A 10,351-nucleotide genomic window follows, 5' to 3' on the forward strand; every position below is an offset into this window, starting at 1 on the left:
ATCATACATCCATAGAAGAATATGCATCAGAGGTTATTTCTCGAGTTCATACACGTTCAGTAACGAATGCATAATCTATGCATGTCACTTCCATTAATATGATAAGTTACTTCAAATATCTGTCGCGCACGCAAGCAATCACGTCCTCTAGTCCTTTGAAGCGATCCAGCGATGTGATATACTAGTAAAACTAACCAATTTCAATGTGAGGTGCGCAGTCCCTCTGGCTCAACACTAGTAGCCATGACAAAGAAGAACACTATATTCGCATTTAGTCCAGTCCTCTGTGATGTATCTAGTTAAGTAGGACCTTACTCATTATTCAACCTAGGTCAGTCTCCAGGGATTATATCTGTATCAAGACAGCACTCGATGGGACACCAATTCTACCGAGGTCCTCTGGAATATAAATAGTCACAAGTCAGAAGACTACTCTTCACATAATCCGAAGTACCATCTGGATACTGTGACGCGAGATCGAACATACATTTCAGTGGTCATAGCTCCTCTGGATACTCAAGGAGGTAGTCAGTGAGACCTCGACTATTTGTCATAGCCTAACTAGTCCCCGGCTGTGATACTGTTACTTCACGGAACACATTCCAAAATAACGTGCAGTCACTGCCCATAAAGATTGACGCTATACGAAGATCGTTGCTGTTTTAATCAGTCAGAACAGTGATTCGTCACATGTGAAACGCATACTAAGTAGACACGGAGGAGCATGGTATAAGTAACCGCTCAGAGCTGTCTGTGATGACTTCGGTATGTAAAATATGAAACTGTGGGTCCCGACCTCGATGTCAGTGTCAGAGGATGGAGGCATGAACAGGCACCGCCCGTTAAATGGCATCACGTCTTGTCCATTTGAAGCATCTTCATTTCTCTAACATGGTATTTGTCACACCACCAATTTGATTTTCGTAGTCTAGGCTAATCTAGTTTAAAAGAAACAGAATTGCTCATTATGCAAATGACATGTATGTTCTAACCTCCAACGAGAGAACAAGTCGGGTTAATCGCTTGTGTCAGGTGCAAGCAAATAACGAGCCCCAGTATGGGGTGATGACTGGCTTCAGTCAGCACTCGAGGATATCAGGATCAAGCCACCCTATTCGAGTGCTGTGAACCATGTCTCTAATCACATAAGATCTACTGTCCGTAGTTGGCTCGAATGTCGCACAGACATGCTGGAGCATGATATTTTAGGCTCTTATGCCTTATCAGCAGTCCTGTGACTATCCGAGAGAAACATCTGTGAATATCAGTAAATGTACGTCAGAGATTGGTTCGTTAGCTTGTTGTGAGGGGCCACGCGGTGACTCGCATCTCTTGCGAGACTAGGAGATTTTAAGTCGTATACGAGTATTACTTTGCTCACACTGTCTTAGCAGTCTTAATTCCTTTTTTGGAACTCTTGACACACTAGAGCGAGCTCTTGTGCAAATTACGACATAAGCATAGTACTACACGCACATGTCCTGGAGATCACAAAACGTGTGTGAGTACAACTTATGAGTCTAATTTTTTTCATGGAGTATTCCTGTTAATCAGTACACAGTAGCCTGACGTTGACTTCCTGAGGTCAGATGGGTGATCGTGCACGACCGCTGAGATCAGCTCTCTGCTCATGAATCATCACTGGCAGTGTACCCCGCAAGAGAGACACTGGACGTCATCTCACAACCGGTAGGAGATAATACGAAAACATATATAAATATACACGGTGAAACCTGGCTAAACATTTGGTACTTTTTACAGTATATATTTATATCAAGATTGTAAGAACTTATAAACTACCTGAGATAGCGCCGGATAGCAAGACACAGATGGGAGAGAGCAACACAGCAGAAATTAGTGGGTTTGGAGTAAGAGCATAATTCAGATTTAAATAGGCTGTAACAGACATTCCCTACCTAGAGATCCGGCTGCACATACACAAGACAATAGCAGGTGGTTGTAGTTTGTCATAGAGGACGCACTGCGACTTAGCTGTCACAAACTCCCTAGAATAGGCTAGTGACCTTTGTTAGGAAGGATATATCGCCTATGGTAGAGGATGAAAGCATGGTTTATTGGCTTATGAGGCATCGCCACAGCTATCCCTACTGTTTCCTTGTGATCTGGCTAGCGTCTTCTGTCTTGCTGTGCCAGGTGTGTATGTTAGTTTGAGAATATATACAGTAACATGTTGTAATGTATGTTGTCACTAAAGGCCATCATTGAGAGAGCCAGCAATAGTCAAATAATATAAGTAAATATTATGTTATCAGTCAATTGACTTTGGTTAGTAGTAGGGGGGTTCGAACAACACTATGAGATATTAACCTATTTCAGGTCGTAAATTGTTACACTGGGTGTTTGAGCGCTTGTATCATTAGTTGCTAAGTTTGCTCAATTTTCTATATCCAATAAATTTCAGTAGTATCAGATACTCACTAGCATCTCGGAAATACCAAAGCTTCAATATTCAGTGGTTGGTCTCCGTGCTGTTGGCTAGAGCGAAATACTACTGTACAACCAGCACCATGCTATCGGGCGAGAGAATGGTCCCCTAGACTAGAATAGTCCGCTAGGGCTTTTCTTGCTTATATAGGTCTGTTGCCGGCAGGTCAGTCACCATACGCTCACAGAGGAGAGGTTTGAGAAAAGACCACCGCCTTTATTTGTAAGCGTCATTATTCCATCGAGAACGAATGCTAGCACTTGCGCCATTGGAGGTACGTATACGTCATGTTAAGCAGCTCAGACCCATGATGGTGTGTCTATCTCCCGGGTAAGATACCCAATAAAGTAAGGACATGGATTACAATTCAGAGGGAGTTTTCAGCGCTCCACAGCAGGTACTAGATTGAATACGATTAATGAGAGGAAAACGATGAATAATAAGAGTTGTGGAAGATAGACTATAGAGATGTAGACACATCTTCCAAACACCGTGCATCACAAGAACACCGTTCAGAGGACATGAGCATAGAGGACTGTACACTCCAAAATATTGGTAATAACCCTCATGTCAGCCATAGCACCTCGCTGAATCCTGCGCGGCCCACGTTCACTGAACAAGTAACCACACCAGGCTGTGTTGAGGCAGGTGGGAGTCAGAAAAATACTGGAGGGCAACCGGAGACCGGTCACGACGGGTCGGGCACGAACACCACTAAACACCATCGATTGGTTTCCTCCCAGACACCATCGGGCGGGAACCTCGGGTACCCCTGAATCGGCCCAAGGAACCAGAGAAGAAACAACCGAGCCAACAGGGGAGGTTATGACTGCACAACCGCAGAGTGGTTTACTTCCAGGAAAACAGCATCCTCCATCAACCGTCTACACACACGACAAACAGAGGGACACGAACTGCCCACTCACACGACTAGGACGTGAGAGTAAAACCTGGGTATAGCGGAAAAGCTTCGATCCACTACGAACCCACCTGAAGGTACGCTGGTAGCTACTTGATGATATATATATCAAATGTGTGACCAACAGTACGAACATCTTCCGCACACCGTGAACGCGGACACCACATTCTACACCGTGGGGCCGTTCCTGTACTAAACCCGGTACTAAGTTGTGAAGGAAACTCATCACGTGCAGCTAGTTAACATCAGGATATCAAACTCACACTCAATCTTTGTCGACTTAACCCCCTTCAGCGTCGAGTACGTACAACGGCATGGCAAGAGGTCTGCTATTTACACCAGTAAGACCGGATGTCATGATTGTTTCGCTGTCGAGACTTTGTTAATACAGTGTTGTTGTATTGATGCGTCGAGCATGAATCCCAGTGATATGCTAGAACGTGGTGGCACTCACCAGTTTGAAGGCATGAGATGCCGGAAGAGGTGACGCGAAACACACACTATTGTTTTGTCCTGCCACTCTCAGTCCTTTTTCTTGTTTATTATAGACTTTGCAACACTACCTGAGCTCGTACGTGAACATGTACACAAACTCGAATACGTAATAGGTTGGACCACACTTGATCGATAAAGAACGCATGTGGATAAAGTCATATATGAATTTATGACTTCATAAAAAAAGGGTAAGATAGACGCCTGTTGCTGAGGTCACTTGTGCGCTGAATCTTCGTCATCGTATTTTAGTAGATAAGAACGGGGCTCAACGTATTCATTCTGTTCTGACTACAATGAAATCTGTTAGAGCATGCCTCTATCCTTGAATTAAAGCGCACGTAAAAAGCTCCCTCGCTCAAAGTCTGTCGCCTCTGGTAGTAACTCTAGGGCGAACGTAGTAAGGAAGTGTGGCCGACTGTGGCATGTGTCGGTCAAATCCGTACGCGTCGTGAGCGACATGTTGCCAGGTTACTGCAGTTACCCAGCCGAGCCATCATCATCTCGCGCGAGGCTAGAACGACTTCTCCTTTTTGGGTGATATGAGTCAGTGCAAGCCCTATGTAATAGCGGGAAGCGACCCTTGCCTGCCGCCGTGTAGGTTATGCAGTAAACCTTGAGAAATCAGCCCCTTGCCTTATACAGGAAGCGCAGAGAGTTGGATAGACAGAGCTGAGCGCGCGCTGCGGGAGTCGATGTCCTGACTGAGAGGAGTCAAGGTAGGGTCTATGTATCTACGGCAAGCATTTACTATTGCTAGTCGTCCGATTTAGTCATTCTAAATATCTGTAGACAGTTACTATTATTTTAAGTGCTTTGTCATTCATCCCGGGTAGCCGCACAGAGCGTATGACGCAAGCATTGCAGTTCTCACACCTAAGAGAACGTAAATTTAATCCAAGATAGCAACTACATAGAATGTTTTGCAACTGGAGTCCAATTCACCCATCTTATTCTTTTCACATACAGTGGTGGAAAAAGTGCACAGCTCTATATCTGAGACAACTCGATGACCACACAGTGTCTCTATTCGGCACAGGCTGAAATATCTGGGCGATGTGTCATTACTCGGTGTATTGGTCATGTTGAAAAAATCAGGTATTGAGCTATCGAGTGCATACCTCTTACTGAACGGGACCACAACGACGGATGAGAAGATGTGCAGTTCTTCAAGGCTGAGGAGCTCTGGCACAGAACTGCTTGTGGGTGAGCAAGCAATGCACTGCATAGGAGCTATGAAGAGCTTCCATGAAAAGGATGCAGATAAGTGCTAAAGTGGGCCCAGTATGGAGACTTGCGGCAAACATGCAGCGCTCAAGGACACGCGCGGTATGCGACCACGACAGCGAAATCAGGCCACACACCACGCACTCATAAAGATTCACAATGCTGCATCCTGACTCCTCATTAGAGACCCATTTTAGCTGATGGTGATACGAAACAACATGTCAGCTAGATCGTAGCTGTAAACACTCACACTTTTTGCGCCACAGACCTACAGCGAGCGCTCCAGATGTGTTAATCCATACTTTGTGGCAATGTCATGAGCACCTATAGGTTAAATGATGCTAACCACGCAGTCTACCATGTCATTGCTCTTGTTTTTGGCCCAAGGAAGTCTCCTTCTTCTTATTGGTGTGCCTTTTAATGTGTGATGAAATGTGTTTTTCTTTGTGTGAGCTCAATGGAAAATGTTTAGAGAGCTACATAGATAAGTGACACTAGACGGATCTGGCAATACGGCGTGCATGTTACATCAACTTGTAGACACGAGCTAGTGGATTAATGTATGAAAGGACTAGCATAATGCGATGGTGCTGAAAATAATTGACAGCGTTAGGTGTTAGCTACTTCTTGTTTGATAATCCAGAATATGATGGGATCTTTTTGGGGTGTTGCGCAATTGTTCTAGAGGAGAGGCAGAAGGTTATCAAGAAGTACTCCTAATACATTAGAGTCAATCTTATAGTCATATGCTTGCAGAAGAGGACATAGCCATACGGGTCTGTCCTTTCCAGGACATGGCGGTTTCACCGGTGGAGAAGACTAGGGCATAGTACCAACTAGGAGCTGATTGTAGTGTGTAATGGTTTTTTGTGGTGGAAATTTTAGGCCGTGAGGAGAGAAATCTTGACTCATTGCCAAGACCCTCAGTATATTCTCATGGACGAATGGAGAACACCCTTTTTCGATATGTTCTTGAATGAGTGATGTAGTGTTGGGAAGAGACGTGCTGAGGCGTATTTTATGCTGGCTGCTATTGCGGAGCTGACCATTAATGGTCCAGCTGCCGTTTGAGCAGTTCTCGCAGCAGGCGGCATAGCATTCCAAATCATAGTCGTCAAGAACTGTCTTATAGGCCCACTATCATCACACATACTCATAACTCCGTTGGCTTACTGCTCGATCAATGCTATCTGCACGCACCCCCAAGTCGTATGATTATCCATAATTCTCTATCAAGATGTCTCTGATTTGTGTCCCTATATATCGCCCATTATATGTAAGCGACTGAAATTTCCGAACGAATACTCCATCTACTGTTTATAACTATATGGGTCCTTCACCTTACTCCTGCCTTCCCTTACTTGAGAATTTGTAGCCATTCTGCAGGTGAACTACAACGTGTGAACGAGAGCTCGTGAGATCGGAGCACGAGAAGCCAAGCAGTGTGCAAAGCCGTCATCCAAAGGCAAGGTGCTACTGTGTGAAAAATCTCAATGTAACACTTTTTTGCTAGCTTACATGATCCATATGTGTGTATTTTAATAGTTTTGTATGTCTTTCACTATTTTATTTACTAACTTGTAGAAGTATGAGTTAAAATAAAGAATAAAACCCTGAATGAGTAGGGTGTTCTCCCAAACCTCTGGCTGGTAATGATATGTGTGTGTTGTGTCGAATGTTGTGTGTGTGTGTGGTGTGTGTGTGTGTTTGTTGTGTGTGTGTGTGATGTGTGTGTGGTGTGTGTGTGTGTGTGTGTGTGTGTGTTGTGGTGTGTGTGTGTGATTTTGTTGTGTGTGTGCTGTGTGTGTGTTGTTGTGTGTGTAGAGGCTAGGACGGCGCTGAATGCAGCGTTCCATTCGGTCGAGGTCTGAACTCTGTCAAGTCGAAGCTTGTGTGTGTGGAACCTGGATTGAAGAACACATCACTACAGCGTACTAGGTAATCAGAGGTGGGGTAGATAGAGGCAGGCTCAGGGTGGGTTAGGGTAGAGTGTAGAGGTTAATTGGAGTACGAGGGGTTAGAGGGTAGAGGTAGTAAGAGGGTGAGGGTGGGGGTAGATAGGTAAGGTACGAGTTAGGGGGTACAGAGGTAGATCAGGGGTTAGAGGGTAGAGGGCAGGGGTTAGAGGGTTAGAGGTCAGGGGCTAGAGTAGAGGTCAGGGGTTAGAGGTTAGGGTAGAGGGTGCAAGGGGTTAGAGGTAGAGGGTCAGGGGGTAGAGGGTACGAGTCAGGGTGTTAGAGTGTAGATGGTCAGGGTTAGAGGTTAGAGGTAGGTAGAGGTGTAGAGGTCAGGGGTTAGAGGTAGAGGCGTGTCAGGGGTAGGGAGAGTCGTTAGATGAGCAGGGTAGAGTAGGGTGGTAGAGGTAGAGTCAGGGGTTTAGAGTGTTAGAGGGGGTTGAGGTAGGCCAGGTTAAGAGGTAGGAGGTCAGGGGTTAGAGGTAAGAGGCCAGGAGTTAGAGGTCGGGGTGAGGTGAGGTAGGGTTAGAGGTAGCAGGGGTTAGGAGGTCAGGTAAGACGAGGCAGGGTTAGAGGTCAGGGGGTTAGAGGAGATGTGTGGGTTAGAGGTAGAGGTCAGGGTTAGAGGTCCCTAGGGGTTAGAGTAGAGGCGTAGGGGTTAGAGGTTAGAGGCAGGGGTTAGAGAGGTACGAGGTAGATTAAGTTAAGGTTAGGGTAGAGGTCAGGGGTAGAGGTCAGGAGTTACGAGGTTAAGGTGTAGGGGGTAGAGGAGGAGTTAGAGTGGTAGGGTAGAGGTATGAGTAGGGGTAGGAATTCAGGAGTTAGAAGGTAGAGGTCAGGGGTAGATAGGTATAGAGGTAGGTTATTGGTGTAGAGTTTTAGAGGAGTTAGAGTGGGGTAGAGGTAGTTGGAGTGAGGTAGGAGAGTCGAGATAGGGGGATTAGAGTAGTAGAATGTTAGAGGAGGGTAGAGTGTAGATGGTCAGAGGGTTAGGGGTAGAGTAGGAGTTAGAGGTAGAGGTAGGGTAGAGGTAGAAGGTTCAGGGTTAGGGGGGTAGAGGTCAGGGGTAGAGGTTAGATGGTCAGGGGTTAGAGGTAGAGGTCAGGGTTGGGTAGAGGTCGAGGGGTAGAGTGTAGAGGGTCAGGGGTAGAGGTAGGGTCCAGGGGGTAAGAGGTAGGTAGGCTCAGAGGGCGTTAGAGGTAGAGGGTTGAGGGTGATTAGGTAGAGAGTTAGAGGGTAGGAGTGTCTAGGGGTTAGAGGTCAGGGTTAGAGGTATTGAGGTCAGGGTGTTAGAGGTCAGGGTTAGAGGGTAGAGGTCAGGGGGTTAGAGGTTAGAGGCCAGGTTAGAGTTAGGGAGGATAGCAGGTGGGAGTAAGAGGTTAGGTAGAGGTAGGAGGTTAGAGGTCACGGGTATGAGGTAGAAGCCAGGGTTAGAGCTTAGGGGTAAGAGGTTAGGGGTTAGAGGTAGAGGTCAGGGGTTAGACGGTCAGGAGGGTAAGGGTAGAAGGCCAGGGTTAGAGTCAGGGAGTAGAGTAGAGGTCTAAGAGTTTAGACGTATGAGGTCAGGTGTTAGAGGTAGAGGTCGCGAAAAGTATTCAGACCCCTTGACTTTCTTTCCACATGTTGTTTACATTACAGCTTATATTTTAAATTGATTACTTAGATTATTGTTTCTAATCAATCTACACACATAATACCCCAAAACAAAAAAAAGTTTTTTAGACATTTTTTGCTTGAGAGCTTTGAGAGGGTCTGCAGAGAAGAATGGGAGAACACCACAAATACAGGTGTGCCAATGCACGGTAGCATCTACCCCAGAAGACTCAAGGCTGTAATCGCTGCCACAAGGTGCTTCAACAAACGTACTGAGTAAAGGGTCTGATATATCTGATGTGACAAGTGATATTTCATTTTTTTTTTTTACTATCCATTTGCAACAAAAAATATATATGGCTTTTTGCTTTGTCATTATGGGTAATGATGTGTAGATTTGATGATTGGGGAGGAAAACATTTAAATCCATTTTCGGAATTAAGGCTGTAACGTAACAAAATTTAAGAACGTCAAGGGGTTGAATGCTTTCCTGAATTGCACTTGGGACTGTGAGAGACCACTGGCGGCATGTCTGTTGGGTCGTGTATATGGGTGTCGACATGACGACACGTCTGACAAAAAGATACTTTGATTACTGGCAGCGCAATGTGTAAGTGAATTTCACAGAGTAATATTTCTCATAAAATGTGGGATGTGGCGTGGACGACATGGGCGCTGCAGTTGAGGCGTGGGTTCCGTGGTTCTGCAGCGCGCCGGTAGGTGGAAGGGGCCCTGTGTAGTTGGGATATTTCATTGATCTTATCCCTCTTCCCCTCTCTCCCACTCCCTCCCCTCTCGTTCCCCAAGTTTAATGCTCTCTCAGCCCCGGAGAGTATTTCGTTGGCAATGATTATTTGCAGTGCTCCAAAATATCAGACATTAAGCTGCTCCAGACTCTCCTCTCTGCTTCCACAAGAGCACTAACTAACTAGCGGATTGTCAGCATGTTTTTTAATGATGACTCATTATCACTTCAGGGATGGCTGAAGGGATTTTCAAAACCCTGTTGGGTCGACAAATTGCCCTCCCTCCATTTCCTTGCATGTTTGATTCAATTTCCCTCACTGCATATACTAATCTTTCCTCCCCCTCATCATGCATCCATCCTTCCCATTCTAAATCTCATTCGTCTCACGCTGTTGCCCCAGGAGGGGGAGGCCACTCGAACCCCCATTTGGCCACAGGCGAGTGCCTCTTTTTTTTTTTTTTTTTTACTACCCAGCTTCAAAATGGCTAGTTTTATTTAGCATGACCGCCATCCACCCGAGATGTAATTACCTGTTCAAGTAGAGTAAGCCAAGTGGCTGTTCCCCAGCAGCACCATTAGGTGTTAGAGAAGCAGAGGAAAGTGCTGCTAACATCGGGCCCATGATTTATCACAACATACGGGCTGAAAAAAGTCAGAAAATGTGATACCTCCAGCCGTAGGCAGTGCTGGTTTTGAAAATCTGAGCGCTCCCCCACTCCTCCCCCTCGCCTCCCGCCTGGCCCCTCCCCCCGCGCCCTCCCGCCCCGCTGGCCCCCCGCCCTGCCTCTCCCAGCACAGCGCGCACCCCCCCCGACAAGGTGAAGAATCTGTTGATTTGCCCCTTGAGCAAGGCAGTTAACCCCTAATTTTGCTACAGTGGTGCCGTACCACTGGCTTGACCTGGAAAACAACACGTTCTCTGGCACCATTGCGGTGTGGTGTGACATGCTTTTCAATTCCCATCGTGATTT

General features: G+C 46.2%; 1 non-coding gene across 1 annotated transcript in view; it reads right to left on the reverse strand.

Moving 5' to 3' along the window:
• Nucleotides 1-10,351, reverse strand: part of LOC112077105 (uncharacterized) — a 21,621-nt gene that overhangs the window by 4,984 nt on the left and 6,286 nt on the right. The window lies entirely within an intron of this gene.

This window comes from Salvelinus sp. IW2-2015, unplaced genomic scaffold (genome assembly GCF_002910315.2).
Source record: "Salvelinus sp. IW2-2015 unplaced genomic scaffold, ASM291031v2 Un_scaffold4282, whole genome shotgun sequence".
In the NCBI taxonomy this organism is placed as follows: domain Eukaryota; kingdom Metazoa; phylum Chordata; class Actinopteri; order Salmoniformes; family Salmonidae; genus Salvelinus; species Salvelinus sp. IW2-2015.